General features: G+C 37.6%; 1 protein-coding gene and 1 pseudogene across 4 annotated transcripts in view; one reads left to right on the forward strand and one right to left on the reverse strand.

Moving 5' to 3' along the window:
- Positions 1 to 26,788, reverse strand: part of CDC42BPA (CDC42 binding protein kinase alpha) — a 306,002-nt gene that overhangs the window by 214,332 nt on the left and 64,882 nt on the right. The gene's annotated exons all lie outside the window — the stretch shown is intronic.
- On the forward strand, positions 19,514 to 20,542 carry LOC112395631 (cathepsin B-like; annotated as a pseudogene).

The raw sequence follows: 26,788 nt of genomic DNA on the forward strand, positions 1-26,788 counted from the left end.
GGGAGGGGGAGGAGGGGGAGGAGGAGGAGGAGAAGAAGAAGAAGAAGAAGGAGGAGGAGGAGAGGATTATCCTAGAAATCTAACTTCAGGTTCTAGATTTTCAAGAACCACAGCTAACTGACATATAAGAGGGTAGTACGTTAAAATGTCCTTTCTCATATAATTTGATCAGAATGAACAGTACACTTAGTATGGACGGGAAGATTATAAATTTACTATAGAACAAAGACATGTTTTTAAAAAACACCAAATATAGAGCTGTCTTTAAAGATAGCATATTAAAAGCACTACGATGTTAGAAAACTGCAAATGCTACAGAAAAATCAGTAGGTGACAAATGTAAATGAATGAGTTCTTAAACACGATTTAAGGATCATCACTTATAGATACAACATATAACTTAGGAATGATCATACTATATTAAATAGAATTTCAATATCCAAGAAGCAGCTGGCATGCAGTTCTACAAATCTAGTCTACATTCAATATATCCAGAATTTGCCATACCTCCTCCACTAGTCCATACCATTCCCATCTACCATTATTTCTTGCCTGGACTATCCTGCCTAGCCTCTCTGCTTCTGCTCTCACAGCCCAAAATCTGTTCTCAAAACATCAGCCACAGATTCTGTTTAAACTAGCTCAGATCATGACACTCTGCTCCAAAACTTCAGTTTCTGACCTCTCTCCATGTAAAAAAGTCCTTGCTATAACTTATAGGTAGCGTGGTCCAACATATCGTGGTCTCCCAGATCTCATATTACTCTCCTCCTAGATCGCTCTCTCCAAATATACTGATCACCTTGTTCAATCTCAACTTAGTGTTTTTGCACTTATTACTCCGTAGGTCTCAAATGGTCTTTCCCCGCTATAGCTACATGGTTTGCTTTCTCAATCCCTCCCTAAAATGTCATTCTGCCCTTTCACACTTTCTATCCCATTTCTTTGCTTCCTTTTCCCCTTAGCTCTTTTTACTTAACAAACTGTATATTCTATTTATGTATTTTGCTTACTGTTTGCCTCACTCACTAGAACATAAGCTCTATGTGGGTAGGTATTATTTTTTTCTCATTTGTTCACTAGTACGTGCCCAGTGCTTGGGAATCAATAGGTACGCAATAAATATTTACTGAATAAATAACGAGTGATTTGTAATCTATATGAGTGTATCTACATAGAAAGCTGAAAGGCATCAATACGCTCAGCTTCAAGTACACTACTATTGATACTGAAACTCAAATAAAAATAAGGCATTATGATAAAAGAGATACAATTCTGTATCTTAAGGTCTAAGTGTGTACCAGATTATTCCAGCTCATGTTGCTCTCTTAACAATTATGTATGGCTTTTAAGGTCTCAGCTTCACAACTTAGCTTTTATTATCTTTCGTGTATTGTTACTGTTCATTATTTATTGCTCCATGTCTTTGTCTCCTTTTTATCTCTGCTGTATAATGTCTACCATCACCTATTATTAATAATAATAAACAAAAACAACTCATTTATCGAAAGCTTACTGTGACTGGCACTGGGCTGAGCACAATACATATACTGCCAGAATCAATCCCTACACCACTCTAAAGTAGGTTCTACAGTCCTCACGACCTGATTACAGAGCTAGAGTTATTTACCGCTATGAGTACTGAATAGTTCTCCAGGTTTTTGAAGAGATCTTCCCATTCATCATGCCTATAGTCTTGATTCCTATTGTCATGTTAATGGTGATCACTGTTAATATGAATGGAAATCACTGTATTTGTTTTTTATAAACTGTTCTGTTAGTGATCAGTCTGTATTCAAAATATTTAATTAAAAAAATACTGAGTCTCTTTAACAAGCAAACTAAAAACACTACAAAGAGTTCACTAAACCGGCTAGAGGTATCCTCTCTACAGAGTTGCAATTTATATATATAGTAGTGATAGTCAAAATATTTAGAAATTGGTACAGCATGGGCATTGACCAATTAGAGCAGACGCTGGCTATAAAAATATAGTACGCCCATGCCAGTGTGCCCCTATGGACTGAAGACTAGCCCATATACAGAGGCTTCAAAGGTGAATCATGCAATGTAACTTCAAACGTCTTTCACTCTCCCTTGAATCCCAGGAGAGCCAGGGTACAGAGTTTTTAAGGAAGAATGAACAGCTAAAAATAATTCTCCTTTCAGACCCTAAGACTAGGTTATGCAGATACATTAGGGCCTAGTTATGGTAATTAGAGGAAGCAAGCTAATTAAAAGCTTTTGACACCTGAAGCAGGGGTAGCAGGCCAAAGCAGCAAGCTTTCACAACAAGCTCTGAAGCCCAGAAGCCTTGAAGCTGCCGGAGCAAGGCTGGAGCAGGCAGAAGCGGTGAGCCACCAGGAAACTGTGGACAGGCAACACCCAGGGCGTAAGTTAAAGGTTTTCCTGAAAGCAAAAAGGAAAACCCAGCGTTAAGTTAAGCAGTAACTGATAACAATTGAGTCGTAGAGAGTAGGTTCTTAACTCATAGAGCTGTTGATTTTCAATTATATCTTGCTCCTTTATTATTTCCCATAATTTACGCATTTCTTGTAGGAGGTACATAAATTATGCTTTCATTTTCAGAGTTTTTTTTTTTTTTTTAAAGAAAAAGCATAATTGAGAGAAATGCTGTTTCTGTCAGATATCCATGCCAGAGATGAACCTATCCACTGGGTCTATATAATACCTAATGACAAATTCCTGACAGAAGACAAAATACTTTGGAGGAAAAAAAATTCTCTTTAGGGCTGTCTGCATTTTGAAATCTATTAGTTGATAACTACTACAGGGTATGTAAGGCCACCAGAGATATTTTAACCAGGAATGAATAACTAACAGTAAGAACTCATAAACCAGCCAATACTACTTTTCTGTACAAAATTCACTGTCTTAAAATAGAGTAAACTATCTACAATCTATTTGTTGCTTTTATTTTACATACTTTAATTGATATACATACAGAGAAAGGAGAGAGGGAGAGAGGAGGGAAGGAGAGAAGGGAGGGAGAGAGGAAAGAAAGAAAAAAAGGAAGGAAGGAAGGAAGGAAGGAAGAAAGAAAGAGAGAGAGGGAAAGAAAGAGAGAGCGAGAGAGAAAGGAAGGAAGAAAGGAGAAGAGAAAGGAAAAGGAAGGAAGGCACCTTCTCATACTAAATCTCAAATAGTATCAGTCATGCATTAAACACTCTGAATTGACTCTGGATCACAATGGCCTATGACCAGGCAGGACTTAGTCTACTGACAGCCAGACTGCTGTCTGCAGCAGCCCACTCCCGACCCTGCACCCATTCTTCAATTCTTCCAAGCATTAGGACTATAGAGCAAATATCACTGTCCTTAACTATCTGCCTCACTTAATCCTACTGAGTAACTGTAAGCAATTCTCCAGGGCCCTGTCCTTTTCTTCAGTCCCTTTTATGGAAAAAAATATATAAACAAATATACATATTATTTAAGTATTTAAATTATTGCTTTATTTTTTCCATAGTTCAATCTCAACTGAGCCCTAAATCTATCTGCAGCCTCACCATTAATCCTTTGTCCTTTACCAATCTTCTAAAATGACCTGTGCCACCCTGCTACCACCATCTATCCTATCCCTGACCTATCCAAACCTTACCCTGCAATTAATGACCTGGTAGCCTACTTCACAGAAAATAGATCCTTCACATTCCCTCATACCACCTTTAAATGTTTCTATATTTCTACTTCTCCTTACTTCTTTTCCTTTTGAGCCCAAGCAATTAGTGTCCCCACCACTTGCAAGGATAACAGTATCATCTGAGATCTTAACGCCAGGCTCTCCCCCTTCCTTTTCTTCTTTCCCTTGTTCCATTAAAGATTTATTTCTGGACTTCAAGCCTTCTTTCTTATGGCTCCTGAACACCAATTGATAAACTTTTCCATGACCATCTCCCATCCAAAAACAAAACACAAAACAAAAACTTTATTGCCATCCTACCTTCCCCTCAAGAAAGTGATATCACATCCCTTTTTCCACAAGGTATCATTTCTCCATAAAGCAAAGAGTACTATATGCTTGCTTTTTCCACTTGTTCATCATTCGTTTCTCAGCCTTCTTCAATCACCTATTTCAATCTAGTTGCTATTTCCCTCTACTGGACTGAAATTACTCTCTCAAAGATCAATTATGACCTTCCAAATTCCAAATAAAATATATTGTTCTCAACTCTCATCTGTTTCAACCTCTCTTCACTATTGGACATCACTGACAATCAGTATACTACCCTACTTTTTCTTTTTTCTGTAACCTATTAAATGATTTTCCCCAAGGATCCCTACTCCACATTTTTTATATCTCCTCTCCTTCCTGACCTGTATTATCTATTCCATATGCCCTAATTAATATCTCTATGCTGATGACTCCTAAATCCTTATCTCCTAATAGGTAGACCCATACTTCTAGTTACCTATTAGTCTTCTCTCTAGAATGTTCAGCAAATATTTCAAATTTAACAAGTCAAAAACCTGCACGTTAAACTCATTTACTCAGGTTGCATACCTCAATCATCCATGATTTCTACCTTTAACTTATCACTGACATCCAAAGTGACTTCTTTAACAATCTGTCTATCCCACCCATCCTTCTTGCCCACTGGCCTGCTTCAAGCCCTCATTATTTCATCTGAAAAATGATAATAGGTTCCTTTTTGACCACCTTACTATATGCTAACTGCTGAGAATACAAAGAAATAAAAGAGCCCTTGCTCTCAAAAATCTCACAGTCCAGTGTGGGAAACATAACTAAACAGATAATTATAGTACAACATGAAAGAAAAGGTAAAAACAAGGTCCTATAAAAAGCACAGAAGAGAGATTCCTAAGCCAAAAAGGCAGGAGAAAGGAGGGAGGCGTGTAATCTGTGAATATATATGTTAACATTTCTTGGAAGAGGTTACTGACATATGAGTCTTACACAGTGAGCCCCAGAAAAAGGGGACCAAGGGGGTTCTGACTGGAGAGAGGGAGTATTTGGGGAAATGGGGGCAGCGTGAGCGAGGCACAGAAGCAAGTGCTCTCTGTGCGGGGGACAGGGGTGAAGACAATCAGGGATAATAAGCAGTTTTCTTTCTTAGGAAAGGTTTTCTTCACAGCAGGGAATAGCTAGAAATGAAAGTGAAGGATCCAAATAATGGAAGAGTTTGTATGCCAGGCTAATCAACTAGAACCTTAAAATGTAGATAATAGGGAATCATTCTTCATACTTGGTTGTAGCTACATCACTTTAATAGCTCTGTGGAGAATGGTTCTGAGGCAGGGAAACAAATGAGAAGGTTACGGCAGTAGCTGAGGTGAAAGATATTGAGGACTTACCTAAGGAAGAGAAGAAGAAATTCAAGAAATACTTAGGATAAAAAAAAATCAATGATTAATTGAATGACGTGGAGGCTAGAGAGTGAGAAATCCAGGATCTCCCTCCCTCTGGTCTCTTCTCTACCCAATCCTTCCTCTACACTATCAGTATGATCTTTCTTATCATTCTGATTCTATCACTACTCTGCTTATTAACATTTGATAGGACTCCCGTTCCTATGAAATAACGTTCCTTGGAATAGCATACCAAATCATTCACTGCATCTGCCCAAGAAAACTTTCAATCCTCATCTTTCACCACCACCAACAAAACCCCTATATTCCAGGCACAAGATTACTAACTGCTCCCTGAATAAAAGAAACTCATTTAAAAGAATAAAATAATTAGTTTGATTCTTTTAGAATATAACTATTATAGAAAATTTATAAAACTAAAGTGTGAAAAAAAAGCCACAGATAACATTATTTCATAGAGAAAACAACTCTGAAATCATGTAAGTTTGTCCATATCCTTTCAACCAGCAAGGTCTTCTTCTAGAAGTTTCTTCTAGAAGTAATTATTTAGAAAAGCATCTGAAATACAGTGAAAGCATTTTGTACAAAAATGCTTTGGAGAGCATTATTTCTAATATAGAAAAAACAGAACAACCTAAATATTTCATTCATTTTTTATGTATAAGCACCTACTATGTACTAGACACTGTTGTAGGTGCTGGGGAATTGCAGTGAACTGACAGGGGAAAAATTCCTATATTCATGGAGCATACATTCCAGCTTAACATTATTGTTAAATAAATTACAGAGCTTCCACATAATGGACTTCTACGGAGCCATTAGAAATCAGGTTTAAAAGAAATGTTTCAACATATGGGAAAAAGACTTAAAATATTTGGTTAGAAAAGCTGGTTAGATATCAATGTTTATAAAACTATCCCAATTTTATTACCTATGAATAGAAATAAAATTGGAAAGAAATGCTCCCAAAATTACAGAAGTAGATCTCAATGCTGTGTACCTTTCCCTCTTGTAGATTAGACTGTGACCCTAATCAAGGGTATGGAACATGTTTGGATTACAGTATATGGTTAATAAGTATTTTTTTCATTAGTCAAAATAGAGAAGCATAAAAGAAAAAAAGAACTTCATTTTTCTGTTTTTAATCTCCAATAAGGAAAATTATTATATTTAAAAGTATTGTGCTAAGTACTGAGTATAATGAATAAAGAAACTCAGTCCTTGCCTTCACTAAGAGTCTATTGGTGAAGACAAACATTAAACACAGAAATAAGGAATTTAAAAGTTAAAAGTATAAGTGCTAAGAAGAAGTTGTACAAGGTTCTCACCTTCCCCATTAAAAAGATAAAAGTATCTTACATCTTCACTCCCATTTTTATAAACTCATTAATCTACTGATTTCATTTTCCCATTCAGTTCTTTCACTGACTGCATTCTGCCATCAATTCTTTCACTCATTTGCAAATATGTAATGATTTTAAAGAAGCAACAGTAATAACAAAATATATTTTGTTAGGCTGGGATGACCTCCACTTTCTCTGAAAACACAATATCCATTAATATTGGCCTTAAATATAACGCATGAGTCATTTCAAAGTATCTGCAGGAACTGTATCAATAAAAGGTGAGTGCCTGGGCAAATTCACTCTGCTCTACTTCCCATTTCTGTAAAACTTATCCTGCTGCTTTTTTATTCCTAGAGTTCAAATTTGGAGTGAATAAAAATAGTCTATCTTTAAAGCAAGATACGTTCTACTCTCTCTATTAGACTCAAGACACAAGTGTTGAAAAACAAAGGTGAGTAATTCACCTTCACTTCTGTCCACGATTAACAAGTGGATTAAGACTCAAGACTTGTCCTCTAGCAATCAGCCTAGAAGCCCATATCTTAATATGACTCTGTTCCACTAGCAAATGAGTTTCTAAGGCTGACTGGAAACAATTCAGCTAGCTGGATATACATAATTTTTGTCAATTTTGAGATCCAAAGTGGGGAACAAAGGTTTACATTTGAGGGAAGGTAGTGGGAAGTCTCCAGCTTGGCTCCAAGTTTATGTCTTAACCTTTTTTAACAGGGGATCCTGATAACACTGAACCTGATCTGGCTCCAACATACTGGTTAAAACCCACAGGCAAAGAGAACAGAGTAACTGGAACCTTATGTCCTTACATGGATGCAACGTCTTATAGCCCAGAAATAAAAAGTATCTAAAACATCCAGGATTCTAGAGTACAGGGACTAGAGACATTCATGTACGTAGACACAGAACAGGGAAGATTGGGATTCTCAAGGGATGGAAACACTTAAGTAGTATAAAGAACCTCAGCTGTGCAGACCAGTCAAGAAATATAAAATTACTGAAGCACCAAGAGCCAGGTACACTGACTTTTGTTGATGTTTTCTTTTTGTCAGTATTTAAAGATGGTTTTGAGATGGTAAACGAGGCACACTAATTTACTTCTCTCTCACTCTCAATCTCATGAAATTACAGAAAATATATGTTGTTCAAAGGAATAAAATTACAACACTGGAAAATAAGAAGAATAACATCAATGAATCAGATATTTTAAAGAATTCCTGAAATCTAGGATGAATAAAATGGGATTAGATAGAGACAAGAATGGAGAAAGCATAGCCCAAATTACATTACAGAAGAAAATTAAGGCACAGATAAGAGCAATGACATAGGGAGTTAAAGCTCAAAATTAATAAACTCAAAGACTAAAGAGAGCTCATAAAGAAACTGTCAGTGTATATTCCAAATGTTTGAATTTTTGCCAGAAGATATAATTGTATACTTTGAAAGGAATAAAATAATAAATGAAAAGGAAACTATCAGAAACCACAAGGTACTTTGGTAAGGTAGCTGGTAACTGAAGTAATATTAAAGAACTAGTATACATAAAATAATAGCTTTCATATTTTCCAAGAAAAAAAATCAGAATATAATGGTAGTAAACTATCCCAACAACAGCAACAGAAGAAAAAATACCCAGTAAATGAGCCAAAAGTTTAGGAAACTGCCTGTCAAAAATTATAAATCATAAGGTAATTCCAAAGAAGACTGGGTATCAATTCTCTTTTAATTAATCTGTAAATTTAACATTATCCCAATGAAAATAACACTTTTTTTAAGTAGACAAGTTGAGTCTAAAATTCATATAGAAAAATAAACACTTCTATTTTTGGTGGTATGTAAGGTTAGATACTTTGAATGAGCTTTCTAAACATAGTAAATATGAAAAACTATTAAAATCACCTTTTAAACATATTTCAGAACTAGGATGAAAGAAACTGGTATAGCATCAAGACTAAGTGCATCTAAGAATAGTAATAGTAAATAACAAGCAAGAATAGCTGGCTTTCACCACGAAGGTTTCCGCCAAACTCTGGAGACTGAATTTTCATGTTGCTAACTGTAAAGCAGGTAGAAACAGGAAATAAAGACCAGACAGCACACAACATAGATAATCTAACAGGAAGCCATACATGTAAAAAATATCTCCTAAGACTAATAAATGGATTAAAATGGTCACAGGATACAAGGTCCATATACAAAAAAATCTACTGCATCTTGATATACTAATAAATGGTAAATGTTCCATGTGTTCGTCAGCTGTTAAACATAGTGTACTATGTCAATTAAGTTGTCTGTTAATTGTTGTTCACATCTTTTATTCCTTACTGATTTTTGTCTACTTCTATCAGCTATGAAAACAGTGTGCTAAAATTTCCTACTATGAAATTGATATGTCTATCCTTTTAGTTCTTTCCATTTTTGCTCTATATACATAAAATCTGTCAATTAGACAACACAAAGTTATAATGGATGTAGTATAATAAATTGCCTTTGTCCCTAGATCCTGGCACACAGTTCCTAAAACCCTTTGAATTTGTGGAGTTATAATATTCTTTCGTGTGTTAAGGAGATGAGTGGTGGTGGTAGATAGTTCAGTGTCGGGGGATGGTTGCCTGAAACACTACAAATAAATATTTTGCCTTTGTCCCTAGATCCTGGCACACAGTTCCTAAAACCCTTTGAATTTGTGGAGTTATAATATTCTTTCGTGTGTTAAGGAGATGAGTGGTGGTGGTAGATAGTTCAGTGTCGGGGGATGGTTGCCTGAAACACTACTCCATTATTAGAATCTTGTGACTTTCAGCCCCACCCCCAACATGCAGAGAAGGGGAGAGGGGCTAGAGATTGAGTTGTTAATGGCCAACAATTTCATCAATAATGCCTATGTAATGAAATCTCCATACAAACCCCTAATTGAAGGGCTTCTGGGAGCTTCCAGGTTGCGGAACACATCAAGGTGCTGGAACAGTGGCACACTCAGAAAGGGCATGGAAGCTCCATACCTCTCCTTCCATACCTTACCCTATACATCTCTTCCATTTGGCTGTTCCTGAGTCGTATCTGTTACAACAAACCACTAATATCAAGTAAACTTCTGGGAGAAGTTAAAGATGGCAGCATAGGAAGACCCTGAACTCACCTCCTCCCATTAACACAACAAATGTGCAGCTACATAAGGAGACGTTTTCCTCTGAAAAGGACCTGAGAACTAGATGAACAACACCTTGGCAACAAAAGATAAAAGAGACACATGGAGAGGGGTAGGAGAGGCAGAGACATGGTTTTACTTGGGACACCAGCCCAGGAGCAGTTACCCACAGTTAGCAGGGATTCCAAAAATATAGAACTCTTCCTCAAGGAGTGAAGGTATTGAGCACTACATGAGGTACCCCAACCCTTGGGTCTGGCACAGGAAAGGTGAACCCCCAAAACATCTGAGTTAGCAAATAAATGGGAATTAAATCCAGGAGAACCACAGAACCAAAAGGAAGGGAGTAGCCACTATTAAAGGGGTCACATACAGACCCACTCACCCTGAGATCCAGTGCAAAAGGAATGGTTTGGAAAGCACCTACACCATAAGCAAGGGAGACCCACTTACTAATCTTAAAGTAGCTGCCAGAGAGACATGAGCCAGCTGGAACATTCTCTGGGGACAGAAGCACTGGCAAGCTTTGCAATAACATTCTAACTTGCTTATGACAGAGCTGATGAATGACATTTTTGGTGTCCTCCCTCTAGCCTGTTAGCACCAGGAGGGATGCTCTACCTATGCCATGCCACAACCTGGTCAGGTGAACACCCTAAACCCCCACTTACCACACACACCAGCCACACTACAATGGGGCTGGACGAGCACCCTGCACCCAGCCCACCCTATGCAGCAGCTGAGCCAGGCAAGTGCAACACACCCTGCCCTCCCTGCAGAGCAGCCACAGCTCTGCCACAGCCATCAGGTGCATGCACCCCACACGAGTGCCATCCCTTGAGTGCCTAGCACTGACAGCCAGGGGAAATGGCACTTCTGGGCTTCATGGGTCATCTCCTACACAAGACCACTCTTTCGAAATTGGAAGAGTAGCTGTTTCGCCCAATACGTGAAGACAAACATAGGCAAATGAGGCAAAAAAATATGTTCCAAACTAAAGAACAAAACATATCTCCAGAGAAAGGCCTTAATGAAACAGAGATAAGCAACTTACACAACAGTTAGAAGTAATGCTATAAAGATGGCTCACTGAACTCAGGAGAAGAAAGAATACAATGAGGACATCAACAAAGAGATAGAGGGAATTCCCTGGCAGTCCAGTGGTTAGGACTTGGTACTTTTACTGCCAAGGCCGGGGTTCAATCCCTGGTCAGGGAACTAAAATCCCACAAACCATGCAGCCAAAAAAAACCCAAAAACAAACCAAAAACAAGGAGATAGAAAATATAAGAAAGCACCAAACAGAAGTTATAACTGAACGGAAAAAATACTTGAGGGGTTCAAAATCAGACTGGATGAAGTAGAAGAATGAATCAGTGAGCTGAGACAAAGCAATGGAAATCACCCAGACAGAACAGCAAAATGAAAAAAGAATTTAAAAAATTGAAGATACCTTAAGGGACCTCTGGAACAACATCAAGGTGAATAACATTTGTATTATAGGGGTCCCAGAGGAGAAGAGAGAAAGAAAGGGCCAGAACAATTATTTTAAGAAATAATGGCTGGGGCTTCCCTGGTGGTGCAGTGGTCAAGAATCCGCCTGCCAATGCAGGGGACACGGGTTCGATCCCTGGTCCGGGAAGATCCCACATGCCGTGGAGCAACTAAGCCCGCAAGCCACAACTACTGAGCCTGCCTGCCACGACTACCGAAGCCCGCGCGCCTAGAGCCCATGCTCTGCAACAAGAGAAGCCCGCGCACCACAACGAAGAGTAGCCCCCACTCGACACAACTAGAGAAAGCCCGCACACAGCAACGAAGACCCAACACAGCCAAAAAATAAATACAATAAATAACTTTTTAAAAAAAAGAAAAGAAATAATGGCTGAAAACTTCTCTATCTGGGGAAGGAAGCAGACATACAAGTTGAGGAAACCCAGAGAGTTCCAAATAAGATGAACCCAAAGAGAACCACAGTGACACACATTATAATTAAAATGATAAAATTTAAGGGTAAAGAGAGAATCTTAAAAGTATAAAGAAAAAAACAACCTATTACATACAAGGGAAACCCCATGAAGCTATAAGCAGATTTTTCAGCAGAAATTTTACAGGCCACAGGCAGTAGCATGACTTATTCAAGTGCTAAAAGGAAAAAAAAAAAATTCCAATCAAGAATTCTCTAGCCATCAAGGTTATCCTCAGCAAGAGTGGAGCTCATCACCACTACATCAGCCATACAAGAAATGCTAAAGTGACTTCTGTAAGCTGAAAATAAAAGACACTAATTAATAATAAGAAAACATACAAAAGAGAAAAGGTAAACATATAGTAAAGGTAGTGGATAAATCACTTACAAAGCAAGTATGAAGGTTAAAAGACAAAATAGTAAAATTAAAAATACAATAATTAGTTAAGGAAAGCATAATATTAAAACATGGAAAAGGTGTTATCAAAAATATAAAAGATGACAGAGGAGTAATAATTTAAAACTTTCGAAAAAGTTACTATCAACTTAAAAAAAGATTACTGTATACTTAAGATGCTGTATGTGAACCTCACAGTAACCACACACACACACAAACACACACACACACACACACACACACAAACTTATAGTAAACATACAAAAGAAAAAGAGAAAGGAATCTAAATATAACACACAAAAAAGCCAGCAAACAACAGAGAAAGAGAAGAAGAAAGAACAGAGAGGAGCTACAAAAACAGCCAGAAAACCACTAACAAAATGGCAGTAGGTAAATACCAATCAATAATTAATTTAAATGTAAATGGACTAAATTCACAAATCAAAAATTGTACACAGTGGCTGAATGGATAAAAAGATCCATCTACATGCTGCCTACGAGAGACTCAATTCAAAAGTAAGAATACACACAGACTGTATGTGAAGGGATAGAAAAATATATTCCATGCAAATGGAAATGGAAAGAGGTGGTGTAGCTATATTCATATCAGACAAAATAGACTTTAAAACAAAGACTTATAAAAGACAAGGGCACTACACAATGATAAAGGGTTCAATCCACCAAGAAGACATAACATTTATAGATATATATGCACCCAACATAGGAGCATGAAAAATATATAAAGCAAATACTAATGGACCTAAGGGGGAGAAAGTGAAAGCAATACAATAATAGTAGGGGACTTTAACACCCCACTTACAGCAATGGACATATCATCTAGACAGAAAATTCAGTGAGGAAACACTGGTCTTAAATGACACATTATATCAGGTGGAGTTAATAGATATATAGAGAACACACCATCCAAAAGCAGCAGAATACACATTCTCCTCAGGTGTACATGTAACATTCTCTCTCACATGCACAGATCACATGTTAAGCCACAAAACAAGTATCAATAAATTCAAAAAAAATTGAAATCATATCAAGTATCTTTTCTGACTACAATGGTATGAAACTAGACATCAATTACAAGACGAAAACTGAAAAAAAAAAAAACCCATAAGAACATGGAGATTAAACAAATTGCTACTGAACAGCCAATGGGTCATTGAAGAAATCAAAGGAGAAATCAAAAAATACCTAGGGACAAATGAAAACACAAATAAAATGTACCAAAATCTATAGGATGAAGCAAAAGCAGTCATAAGAGGGAAGTTCATAGCAATACAGGCCTGTCTCAAGACATAAAAAAAAAAATCTCAAATAATCTAGTTTTACACCTAAAGGAACTAGGGGAAAAAAAAAAACAGAACAAACAAAGCCCAAAATTAGTAGAAGGAAGGAAATACTAAATATAAGAAAATGAATAAATAAAACTGAGATTAAAAAACCAATAGAAGAGCTCAATGAAACCAAGAGCTGGTTCTTTGAGAAGATTAAAAAAAAAAAAAAAATCAATAAGCCTCTAGCTAGACTAACCAAGGAAAAAAGAGGGCTCAAAAACATAAAATCAGAAATGAAAGAGGTAAGTTAAAACTAATACCACAGAAATACAAAGGATCATAAGAGAACATTAGGAACACATATACACCAATAAACTGGACAACCTAGAAGAAAGAGATAAATTTCCAGAAATATACAATCTACCAAGACTGAAAATTTTAAAAAAGAAAATCTGACTAGACTGATCACTAGTAACAAAACTGAATCATTAATCAAAAACCTCCCAATAAACAAATATACAGAACTAAATCGACTGACTGGTGAATTATTCCAAATGTTCAAAGAACAGTTAATGCCTATTTTTCTAAAACTCTTCCAAAAAACTGAAGAGGAGGGAATGCTTCCAAACACTTTTAATGAAGCCAGCATTACCCTGATACAGAACCAGACAAGGACAGGAAGGAAGGAAGGAAGGAAGGGATGGAAGGAGGGAGGGAGGTTGGGAGGGAGTGAGGAAGGGAGGGAGAGAAAGAGAAAGAAAGAGAGGGAGGGAGGGAGGAAGGAAAAAAAAATTACAGGCCAATATCTATGATTAACACAGAAGTAAAATTCTCAATAAAATATTAGCAAACTGAATTCAACAATACATTAAAAGGATCATACACCATGAAGAAGTGGGATTTATGCCAGGAATGCAAGGATGGTTCACCATCTGCAAATCAAACAATGTGACATGCCACATTAACAAAATAAAGGATAAAAATCATATAATCATCTCAATAAATGCAGAAAAAGCATTTGATATTACTCAACATCCATTTATGATAAAAATTCTCAACAAGTATGCACAGAGGGAATGTACCTCAACATAATAAAGGCAACATATGACAAACCCACATCATACAATTCAACGGTGAAAAGATGAAAGCTTTTCCTCTAACAGGAACAAGACAAGGATGCCCACTCTCACCATTTCTATTCAACACAACATTGGCAATCCTAGCCACAGCAATCAGACAAGAAAAAGAAATAAAAGGACTCAAAATTGGAAAGAAGTGAAACTGGCACTATTTGCAGAAGTGCAAATATATATATAGAAAACCCTATATATAGAAAACCCTAAAGACTCCCATCAAAAAACTAATAAATGAATTAAGCTAAGTCGCAGGATACAAAGTCAATACACAAAAATCCATGGCATTTCTATACACTAATAGAGAACTCTCAGAAAGAAAAATTAAGAAAACAATCCCATTTACCACTGCATCAAAAGAATACCTAGGAATAAATTTAACCAAGGAGGTGAAAGACCTGTACACTAAAAACTATAAGACACTGATGAAAGAAACTGAAGAAGATACTAATAAATAAAAAGCTATTCAGTGCTCATGGACTGTAAGAATTAGTATTGTTAAAATGTCCATACTACCCAAAGCAATCTACAGATTCAATGCAATCCCTATCAAAATTCCAATGGCATATTTCACAGAACCGGAACAAATAATTCCAAGATTTGTATGGAACAACAAAGGATCTAGAACACCCAAAACAATCTTGAAAAAAACAAAGCTGGCATATACCCTGAGAAAACCATAATTCAAAAAGAGTCATGTACCACAATGCTCATTGCAGCTCTATTTACAATAGCCAGGACACAGAAGCAACCTAAGTGTCCATCGACAGATGAATGGATAAAGAAGATGTGGCACGTATATACAATGGAATATTACTCAGCCATAAAAAGAAAGGAAATTGAGTTATTTGTAGTGAGGTGGATGGACCTAGAGACTGTCATACGGAGTGAAGTAAGTCAGAAAGAGAAAAACAAATACCATATGTTAACACATATATATGAAATCTAAAGAAAAAAAATGGTTCTGAAGAAACTAGGGGCAGGACGGGAATAAGGACGCAGACGTAGAGAATGGACTTGAGGACATGAGGAGGGGGAAGGGTAAGCTGTGACAAAGTGAGAGAGTAGCACTGACATATATACACTACCAAACGTAAAACAGATAGCTAGTAGGAAGCAGCCACATAACACAGGGAGATCAGCTCGTTGCTTTGTGACCACCTAGAGGGGTGGGATAGGGAGGGTGGGAGGGAGGGAGACACAAGAGGGAAGAGATATGGGAACATATGTATATGTATAACTGATTCACTTTGTTATAAAGCAGAAACTAACACACCATTGTAAAGCAATTATACCCCAATAAAGATGTTAAAAAATATATATATCTCATTATAAGGACATACCACAATTGTTTATCCATTCATCACTTGATGGGCATTTGGACTGTTTCCTTCGCTAATATGACTAAGGCTGCTATGAGAGTTCATGTACAAGGTTTTGTATTTACATGTGTTTTCAATTCTTTGGGGCATGTATCTAGGAATAGAATTGCTGAACTGAATGGTTGTTTGTCAAAGCAGTTGTACCATTTTACATTTCCACCAGCAATGCACAAGAGTTCCAATCTTTCTACATTCTTGCAAACACTTATTACTGTCTTTTAATTATATTCACTTTAGTGGGGGAGAAGTGGTATCTCATTGTCGTTTTGACTTGTATTTCCCTAAAGACTAATGATGTTGAGCACCTTTTCATGTGCTTATTGGTTATTTATATATCTTATTTGGAGAAATTTCTATTGAAATCAGTCGTCAATGTTTTAGTTAGGTTATTTGTGTTTTTATTGTTGAGTTATAAATATTCTTTATATATTTCAGGACAATAGACCCTTATCAGATATACAACTTGCAAATATTTTCTCCCATTCTGTGAAATGTCTCTTCAATTTCTTGACAGTGTTATTTGGAAGCACAAAAGTTTTTAATTTTGATGAAACTTAATTTATCTTTTTTCTTTGGTGCTTGTGATTTGGTGATTGTGATATATTTAAGAAACTACTGCCCAAACCAAGGTCAAAAAAGTTTACATCTATGTTTCCTTCTACGAGTATCACAGTTTTAGCTCTTACATTTAAGTTTATGATCTGTTTTGAGTTAATTTTTTATATGGTGTGAGGTAAAATCCAACTTCATTCTTTTGCCTTCATTTTTAAAAAATATTCGCTGGGTATAGAATCATAGATGACAAGTTTCCTTCTTTCGGCAGTTTTAAGATGCCATTTTCTATTATCTTCAACTTCCATCATTTCTGTTGAAAGGTGAATTGTCTTCTCATTGCTTATTGGAAGTTACATGTCCCTTTCCTCTACTATTAAAACTGTATCTTTATCTATGGTTTTCAGAAGTTTTACAATTATGTGGCTGGATGTATTATATGCCTAGATGTATTTATCCTGTCATGGCGTCAACAGAATTCTTGAATCTATGTATGGATTTATGTTTTTAGTTAGCTCTGAAAAATTCTCTGCCATCATTCTCTTCAAATGTTGTTTTTGTCCCATTTTCTCTCTTTTATCTCCTTCTGGAAATATAAATATATACATGTTAATTTTTTTACTATGTCTAATATGAATCCTAACTTATTTTTAAACTTTCCTTCCATTTCTTTTCCTCTCCATGCTTCAACCTAGATATTTCCTACTGACCTATTTTCCAGTTCACCAATCTTCTCTTCAGTTTGCTGTGAAACCTATCAAGTTTTAATTTAAATCACTGTATGTTTCATTTCTACTACACTGATTACCTTAATCCAATCTGGGGTTGATTTGATTAGAATTGAGTTGAGTTTTGTGAGGGCTGGCCTATTTCCATTTGTCCTTACACCAAATGGTGTAGACTTTCAGGAGTTCCAATTAACTACCTGAGATATTTAACAGAGCCCTCCTTTTTATTGAGAACTGAACTCCAATTTTAGTTTCCCTTACCTGTGAGATTTCTGAAAGTTCTCTTTAACTTCTCTGCCTCTAGACAACTGCCTCCAAGAGAAAGGTAAAGCTGAATGCTGGGGGTTCACCTCTCAAAAAACCTATTTCTGTGACTCTTAGCCCCTTGAGTCCTTAATGATTTCATAGCTCTTATGCCTTCAAATAGATGAATTTATATTTTAATCAAGGTTTTCTAGTTGTTTTTAGCAGAAGATTTGGTATGATATAAACAAGTGCGTTAGAATCAGAAGTTTTATGCAAATTGTTTAGTATGTCAAATTTCTCAAAATATGCCACTGAATTTTTATTGGCATTCCACAAAACTTATAGATTAATTTAGGGAGAATTGACATCTTCAGAAATATTTTTTTTCATATTTGAACATGGTATATCTGTTTTTCAGGTCTTCTTGTCATACATTTTAATAAGAGTTTTAGAATTTTCTCCATGTAGATCTTGTGCATTACTTGTCAGATTAAATTCTAGAAACTTGATTTTCTTTTATTATTGTGAATGGTATCTTATATCATCTCTTCCAGCTAATTATTTTGAGTACAAAGGAATTCTGATTTTCAGAAAACAATCTTTTATTTAAGAAATACTAAATTATCTTATTAACACATATAGTTTGTCTATTTCCCCGACAGATTTTTATATAGGTGATCTCTAAACATTTACGGATTTATCTCTTCTCTTCCAATCCCATTAACTCATTTCTATTTATTTTCTTAATGCACTGGCCAGGAACTCCAGTAACATAAAAAACACTGTTAACCATCTTTACCTTATTCCTGATCTTAAATGGAATGCATGTAAAGTTTTTCCATTAATGTTTGCTTTAGGTTTCTGGGCACATATCCTTCATCAAATTAAAGACATTCTCTTTTATTATTTCTTAACAGATGTATATTAAATTTATGCTTTTTCTGAAAATGAACAAATCACATACCCAACTATTTTTAAATATATTAACTTTTTTAAAGAACTAATTTTGGGTTTTGATAATATCTACTCTCTAAGAGATTTCTGGCCTTATTATTTCCTTCCTTTTTGTTTACTCTGTAGCTCTTTTTCCAACTTCTGAATTAATATTTGTCTCATTAGTTACTGTATTAGTTTGCTAGGGCTGCTGTACTGAAGTATCACCGACTGGGTGGCTCAAACAACAGAAATTTATTTGTTCTCACAGTTCTGTAGACTCTAAGTCCAAGATCAAGGTATCAGCAGGGTTGGTTCCTTCTGAGAGTCGTGAAGGAAGGTTCTGTTCCAGGCCTCTCTCTCTGGCTGGAGATGGACAACTTCTCCCCTATGTCTTTACATCACCTTCCCTCTGTCCATGCCTATGTCCAAATTTCCCTTCTTATAAAACACCAATTATATTAGATTAGGGCCCACCCTACTGACCTCATTTTCATTTAACTCCATAAAGACACTATTTCCAAATTACTGTCACAGTTTGAAGTACTGGAGGATAGGACTTCAGTATATCCTTTTTTTTTGAGGGCGTGGGGAAGGAGACACAGTTCAGTCCATACCAATTACCAAAGTTTCTTACTTCCTGGTAAATATATTATAAGTTATAAATCTCACTTTAAGTATCTCACAAACTTTGAAGTGCAGCATTTCCATTAATATCTAATTATTTTATAATTCCTCTTACGATCTATGCTTGTAAGTGTGCAAACATTTGGGTCATTTTTAGCTATCTGACTGATATTTATTATATTTTATTCAGGTCAGAGATTATGGTCTGCATAATGATGATTTTTTGGAAGTTACTGAAGCACCCTTTGTGGCCTAGAACATGTAAATTTTAAGAAGGATCTGTGTGTGCTAGAAAAAAATGTGTAATTCTCTGCTGGATGGAGAATTCTATACATATCTATTAGGTTCACCATGACAATCATGTCATTAAAATATTTTATATCTTGTCCAAGTGGCAACATGGTGGACTCAGGTTCCAGACACCAGATACTGAGATTAGACATGGCAACTGCAGGCTTAGAGTCTCCACAACTTCAGTAAATCCAGGATCCAGATGCCAAAGTGTGGTGGGCCCTAGCCATCATTTTCTGCCTGATGGTGCTGCCTAGTATCCCAAGCAGACCCTATTTTGCACCCCTGCAGATGAACTGTTCAGCCTCCATAATGGTGATATGAACTGAATGGGCTTTTTAAGCATTTCCTGGATAGATCCAAGCTGCCTCAGAGAGTACAGTTTGCTAAGAAAATGGATATGCCAAAAACATTTTGCGACTGAGGAATGGTGGCTAAACTGTCTAAACATTAAAAAAGACATTACCAACAGTCCTGTGTTTCTTCCTGGGCATCTGGGGCCATAAAAACCATTTCTGATCAGATCTGTATTGACACCAGTAGGAATGCCCCCACAGAGATGCCTGCTGAAAATGTGCTCATCTACTGCGAAGTATGGGGATGGCTGCATGGGGGCTTTCCCTATGGAGCCTGGAATTTCTGGACCAAGAAAGGTCTCTGGTGGCCTCTATGATGCCCATGTAGGCTGTACGTCCTATTCTATCCCACAATGTGAGCACCATTTCAATGGCTCTCAGCTACCAGGTGATGGAGGTGAAGAGACACTCCCAAGTACAGCAAGACCTGTGAGCCTGGCTATACTCCTTCCTACAAAGAAAACGAGCACTACAGCTGCAGTTTCTACTATGTCCCTTAAGATCACAGCTGATATTTACAAGAATGGCCCAGTAGAGGGAACCTTCCCTGTGTATGCCAACTTCCTGCATGTCACAAATGAAATGAAGGGAGGCCACACCATCTGCATCCTGGACTGGAGAGTACAGAATGCCACCCCCTAATGGCTGGCTGTCAACTCTAGAAAACTGAGCAGAGTGACAATTTCTTCTTCAAATTCTCTAAGGAAAGGACTACGGTGGAATCAACTCAGAGATAGTGGACAGATTCTCATGTACTGATCAATACCAGAAAAAAAGTTAAGCCTACTGCGGCCTATCCAGCCTGCCCTGCACAAACTGTTTTTGTTTTTGCTTTTAATATGGCAGGTTGGGTTAAGGTGGATATGAGGGTGGAAATTCCTTTTATTTTTTTCAGTTCAGATAGGACTGAAGAGTTTAGACGGTGGCTATGACAAGACTAGACTAGGCCAAGCCTGTGTATACGATTTGAATTGATCCTTTCTGGGTTAAAAAGAGCTCTCTTACACAGAAAATAACTCCAAACCCTGGCTACATCTCAGCCTCATCAGTGGACTGAGCCTTACTGCTGACAAGGCAGAGCGCCCTTTAAATTTCCTAATAAGGACTTTCACAGAGACTAGTTCTACAAAGTGTCTGCTGCTCCAAAGCCTGCTACAACCAACCTCCAAACCTTCCCCAACCAATATCTCCAAGGAGCAAAACTGAATGAGAACGTGAAGGGTTTAAAGGAAAAACTGAATTCCTAACAAGGATTTAAATTTCCACATATATTCACTACCTCTTCCCAAGTAGTTATTTTTGAGGTTTGGAGTAAGTTAAGAGGAGAAATGGTAGACAGCCCTTTAAATGAAGAAAGCCACTTTTTCCTTTGGTCCCTAAATCTGTTGAATTTCCAGTGTTGCATACCCTCTCTGTTCTTTTCTGTAGCATGATTTTTTTTTTTTTTACCAGAAGCTTTATTTGCAATGAACCTGGGCTGATCATAGTATGAACAATTCTAACACTGGCTAGAACTGTTGTGCTAGTTGCAGAGTATAAATCCCAACAGAAATAGCTTAAAACAAAACTAGGTGGTCCCCACTAGGTACAGATTTAACTGACCTCTAATTCCCTTGGTGAAACTAGTTTGGGAGAAACCAGTTTTTATCAATTTTTAAAATCACTGCTCTACCAAATGTTTTAACACAGAATGGAATAATTATGCCATTAAAACGTTCCACCTTCAAAAAATAAACACTTCTAAGTCTCGATTTTTTTCATCTGCTTAATTTGAAAATTTTGGAGGAGAGTTAAAAGCTCTATCTTCAACTGTTGAAAGTTCTTGTATTCCCCTATGCAAATTCTATCAGTTGTTACTTTATATATTTTAAAGCTAATTTGTTAGATGAACATGTATTCCACGATTACTATAGCTTCTTTCATTAATTTATAACACTTGTAATTGATTAGAACACAGATAAAGAAAATAAAACAAAGGTAGAGTTAAACACAATTATAAACTGAACAAAATACAACTGAAACTGAGATGAAGAAATAGAACATTGGAGCAACGCTGAAACCCCCCATGTGCCCCACCTGACCACAACTTCCACCTTCCCGCTAGAGATAACCATTACCCTGACTTTTGTGATAAAATCAAATCATATGCATTTTTTCCTTATGTTGCCTCCTTCACTCAACATACAGTTAGATTTTGGAAACAAGATTATTCTAGCCTCATAAAATGAGTTGGGCAGTGGTCCCTCTTTTTCTGTTATCTGAGAAAGTTTAAATTTAGAATTGCTTCTTCCTTAAATGATTCACAGAACACGCAAATTAGTACATCCCAACCTGGAAGAATTTTTTAATGATTTTTAAAATAGATGATACACTTACATGTTTCAGAAGTCAAAACAAAATAAAAAGGCTTCCACTTAGAAGTGTCACTCACACTCTGCATGTACCCCATTCCCTCTTGTCCCTTTAAAATGTCACTTTATGAAAATACAAGTAAGAATCATAATATTTCTACCTCTTTTTAACAAAATATAGTGTACTATATATCAGGTTGGCCAAAAAGTTCACTGGGGATGTTAGAGAAAAACCCCAACAAACTTTTTGACCAACCCAATATATTCCCCTGCATCTGATTTTTTCACTTTACAATGTATCCTGGAGATTTCTCCAAAGAAGTACACTGAACTTTTTTTTTATGGCAGCTACGCAGCATTAGATAGACCATAACTTAGTCGATCCACTGATGGGTACTTGTGTTGCATTTTTTTTTAAATATTTATTTATTTATTTTGGCTGCACTGGGTCTTAGACGCGGCACACAGGAACTTAGTTGCAGCATGCAGGATCTAGTTCCCCAACCAGGGATCGAACCTGGGCCCCCTGCATTTGGAGCACGCAGTCTTACTCACTGGACCACCAGGGAAGTCCCTATTTTATTTTTTATACTTGAACATTTGATACATTTGTACTTTCTCCTATTATATGGTATGAATTTTAATTGGATCCACAAATGGACTTTTCCAATTGGCTACCCAGTTGTCTCAAAGATCTAAGTTTCTACCTTGAGAAGCTAGAAGAACATGAATAAATTAAACCCAAGGAAGTATTGATAGAAGAAAGGAAATAACAAACATTTTAAAACCGCTTAACTTTTTTAAAAAATTTTTAAGTAAAAAGAAGACAAAAATATAGACAATTCACAAAGCCAAAGTAGCTTTGTTCAATAATTAACAACACTGAAAAACCTCTACGTGACTGATCAAGAGAAATAAAACATAAATTATAAATATCCACAATAAAAGAGAATATCGCCTTGTATTCCACAGACATAAAAAAAATAAAAGAGGGCTTCCCTGGTGGTGCAGTGGTTGAGAGTCCGCCTGCCGATGCAGGGGACACGGGTTTGTGCCCCAGTCCGGGAGGATCCCACATGCCGCGGAGCGGCTTGGCCCGTGAGCCATGGCCACTGAGCCTGTGCGTCCGGAGCCTGTGCTCCGCAACGGGAGAGGCCACAACAGTGAGAGGCCCGTGTACAGCAAAAAAAAACCAAAAAAAACAAACAAAAAAACCCCCACAGAGATATTATGAAAACCCTTATACATTTGAAAACTTAAATGAAATACACAAATTCCATGAAACACAAAACTTACTGAAGCTGACAAAAGATGAACTAGAAAACCTTAATAGCTCTATAACTACCAAGAAGTTAAATTAGTAGGATTCAATGCCCCACAAGGAAAAACTCAAGTCCAGATGGCATCACTGCTAAATTTTATCAAGCATTTAAAGAAATAAATAAATAAAAATAAATATTCACAATTTTTTCTGAAAAAGAGTAAACACTCCCCAATTCATTTTATAAGTCCAGCATAACCCTGATGTCAATATTTGACACAGACATGATAAAAAAAAGAAAATTGTAGGTCAACATTCCCCACGAATATAGATATGAAAACAGTTAAAATATTAAGGAACTGAATAGAGCCATATCTCAAAAGGATAGTAAGTCATGACCAAATGGAGTTTATCCCAGGGATTAGTTTAATATTTGAAAATCAATCTATATAAAACCAAAGGCATAATTCATGAAAGAAATAATTGACATACCTGATAAAGACATATCTGATAAAGGACTGTTACCTAAAATACAGGAAAAAAATAACTCTTAAAATTCAACAATAAGAAAACAAACCAGGAGAGGAGGAAGATGGCAGAAGAGTAAGACACAGAGATCACCTTCTGCCCCACAGATACATCAGAAATACAACTACATGTGAAACAACTCCTATAGAACACCTACTGAATGCTGGCAGAAGACCTCAGACCTCCCAAAAGGCAAGAAACTCCCCACGTACCTGGGTAGCACAAAAGAAAAAGGAATAAACAGAGACAAAAGAACAGGGACGGGACCTGCAGTGGGATGGAGCTGTGAAGGAGGAAAGGTTTCCACACACTAGGAAGCCCCTTCACAGGTGGAGACTGCGGGTGGCGGAGGCTGAAACCTTCGGAGCCGTGGCGGAGAGCACAGCAACATGGGTGCGGAGGGCAAAGCGGAGAGATCCCAATCAGAGGATCGGTGCCGACCGGCACTCACCAGGCCGAGAGGCTTGTCTGCTCGCCTGCCGGGGCGGGCGGGGCTGGGAGCTGAGGCTCGGGAGCGCAGGGAGAGGACTGGGGTTGGCAGCGAGAACACAGCCTGCAGGGGGTTAGCGCACCACAGCTAGCCAGGAGGGAGTCCAGGGAAAAGTCTGGACCTGCGAAGAGGCAAGAGACTTTTTCTTCCCTCTCTGCTTCCTGGTGCGCGAGGGAGGGGATTAAGAACGCTGCTTAAAGGAGCTCCAGAGACGGGCGCGAGCCACGGCTAACAGCGCAGACCCCAGAAACGGGCATGAGACGCTAAAGCTGCTGCTGCCGCCACCAAGAAGCCTGTGTGCAAGCACAGGTCACTATCCACGCCGCCCCTCCCGGGAGGCTGTGCAGCCCGCAACTGCCAAGGTCCTGGGATCCAGGGACAACTTCCCCAAGAGAACGAACGGCGCACCTCAGACTGGTGCAACGTCACGCCGGGCTCTGCTGCCGCAGGCTCACCCCGCACTCCGTGCCCCTCCCTTCCCCCGGCCTGATTCAGCCCGAGCCCCCGAATCAGCGGATGCTTTAACCTCGTCCTGTCTGAGTGAAGAACAGACGCACTCTGGCAACCTACACGCAGAGGCGGGGCCAAATCCAAAACAGAACCCTGGAAGCTGTGCGAACAGAGAAAGGGAAATCTCTCCCAGCAGCCTCAGGAGCAGCGGATTAAATCTCCACAATCAACTTGATGTACCTGCATCTGTGGAATACATGAATAGACAACCAATCATCCCAAATTGAGGAGGTGGACTTTGAGAGCAAGATTTATTATTTCTTCCCCTTTTCCTCTTTTTGTGACTGTGTATGTGTATGCTTCTGTGTGAGATTTTGTCTGAATAGCTTTCCTTTCACCATTTATCCTAGGGTTCTATCCGTCCGTTTTTTGGGGGGTTTTTTGTTTTGTTTTGTTTTGTTTTTTTACTTTTTAAAGAAATTTTTCTCTTAACAATTATTTTTTATTTTAATAACTTTATTTTATTTTATCCTCTTCCTTCCTTCCTTCTTTCCTTCCTTTCTTCCTTTCCACTTTTTCTCCCTTTTATTCTGAGCCGTGTGGATGAAAGGCTCTTGGTGCTGCAGCCAGGAGAAAGTGCTGTGCCTCTGAGGTGGAGAGCCAACTTCAGGACACTGGTCCACAAGAGACCTCCCAGCTCCACATAATATCAAACGGCGAAAATCTCCCAGAGATCTCCATCTCAACACCAACACCCATCTTCACTCGACAGCCAGCAAGCTACAGTGCTGGACACACTATGCCAAACGACTAGCAAGACAGGAACACAAGCCCACCCATTAGCAGAGAGGCTGCCTAAAATCATAATAAGTCCACAGACACCCCAAAACACACCACCAGACGTGGACCTGCCCACTAGAGGGACAAGATCCAGCCTCATCCACAGGTACATGTAAAAGTATGAGATTAGAACACTCCCCCTAACACCATACACAAAAATAAGCTCAGAATGGATTAAAGACCTAAATGTAAGGCCAGACACTATCAAATTCTTAAGAGGAAAACATAGGCAGAACACTGTGACATAAATCACAGCAAGATCCTTTTTGACCCACCTCCTAAAGAAATGGAAATAAAAATAAAAAAAGCAACTGTACTCCAATAAAGATGTAAAAAAAAATTTTTTTAATTAAAAAACCATTCCATTAAAACATGAGTTAAAGATCCAATATAAACCTTACCAAAGATATACAGATGGCAAATAAGCAAATGAAAAGATGCTCAACATCATCTAGGGAACTGCAAGTTAAAACAACCATGAGATACCACTACACGCCTAACAGAATGGCCAAAATTCAAAATACTGACAACTCCTAAATGCTGGTGAGGATGCGGAGCAACAGGAACTCTCATTCTGCCAGTGGGAATGCAAAATGGTACAGCCGCTTTGGAAGAGAGTTTGTTGGTTTCTTACAAAACTTAAATAATGCTCTTACCATACGATCCAGCAATTCTGCTCCTTGGTATTTATGCAAATGAATTGAAAATTGATGTCCACACATCACATCAACCTGCACATGAACGTTTACAGCAGCTTTATTCATAATTGCCAAAACTTGGAAGAAAACAAAGATGTCCTTCAGTAGGTAAATGGGTAAATAAGCACTGGTACATTCAAACAATGAAATATTATTCAGTGGTAAAAGCAATAAAAAGACATGAAGGAAACAAAATGCCTATTACCACGTGGAATAAGCCAATATGAAAAGGCTACATTACTGTATGATTTCAACTCTATGACATTCAGGAAAAGGCAAAACTATGGAGACAGGAAAAAGATCACTGGTGGCCAGAGGTTAGGGGAAGGAAGGGATGGATTGGCAAAGCACAGAGGATTTTTAAGGCAGTGAAACGATTATGTATAATACTAAAATGTGGATAGGTTGT

The sequence above is a fragment of the Neophocaena asiaeorientalis genome, unplaced genomic scaffold (genome assembly GCF_003031525.2).
Source record: "Neophocaena asiaeorientalis asiaeorientalis breed wild unplaced genomic scaffold, Neophocaena_asiaeorientalis_V1.1 scaffold347, whole genome shotgun sequence".
NCBI lineage: Eukaryota > Metazoa > Chordata > Mammalia > Artiodactyla > Phocoenidae > Neophocaena > Neophocaena asiaeorientalis.